Source organism: Micropterus dolomieu, linkage group LG12 (assembly GCF_021292245.1).
Source record: "Micropterus dolomieu isolate WLL.071019.BEF.003 ecotype Adirondacks linkage group LG12, ASM2129224v1, whole genome shotgun sequence".
In the NCBI taxonomy this organism is placed as follows: domain Eukaryota; kingdom Metazoa; phylum Chordata; class Actinopteri; order Centrarchiformes; family Centrarchidae; genus Micropterus; species Micropterus dolomieu.
The window spans coordinates 1,055,157-1,055,851 of record NC_060161.1 but is presented as its reverse complement, the minus strand read 5'-3'; the positions used below and the strand labels follow the sequence as shown (position 1 = coordinate 1,055,851).

At 37.6% G+C, this 695-nt stretch overlaps 1 long non-coding RNA gene across 1 annotated transcript; it reads left to right on the top strand.

Moving 5' to 3' along the window:
* Positions 1-115: 115 nt before the first annotated feature.
* On the top strand, positions 116-639 carry LOC123980475. The gene is made up of 2 exons (XR_006827507.1): positions 116-421; positions 532-639. It is a non-coding gene; the product is annotated as an uncharacterized LOC123980475 (long non-coding RNA).
* Positions 640-695: the final 56 nt, after the last annotated feature.

Below are 695 nucleotides of genomic sequence, written 5' to 3'. Positions count from 1 at the left end.
TATTATTGTTTTTATGATGTTGATGCATATATTTTATTATTATAATATAATATAAAAATAGTTTTTGATAATAATTTTTGATGATGATCTTATTTTTTTATATTTTACTCTTGTAAAGCACTTTGTGACTTTTTCCTGTGAAAGGTGCTTTATTAAACTGTACTTTTGATGATTCAGCATTTCAAAATGGCACCAAAACCGCACAGAGCTAATCTTAATTCCTTGTTATGTTTTTTGTTTGCTTGTGTATGTGCTGTCCACCTGGTCTGTTTGTGTGTGTGTGTGTGTGTGTGTGAATGTGTCTCCAGCTAAGAAAGCGTCAAAGTTTCGGGACTGGCTGGATTGCAGCACTTTAGAGCTGAAACCCAACAGCATTGCAATGGAGATCCTGTCCTACCTGGCCTATGAGACTGTTGCCCAGGTAATGTGTTGAGTCAGGATGTCGCACATATCATGTTAATGCTTTATATATATATGTGTGTGTGTGATAAAATCTGTCTCCTGTGTCTTTCCATTTTCCTCCCTCTCCAGATTGTGGATTTGTCTCTGTTGGTAAAGCAGGAAATGACTGCGAAGAGCAATCCCATCAGTCATGTGATCTCTGCCAGCTACATCCACTACAACACTCATGCTGAGGTACACACACACACACACACACACACAAATGCAGTTTTCCCACCTTCAGTTTTTTTTTT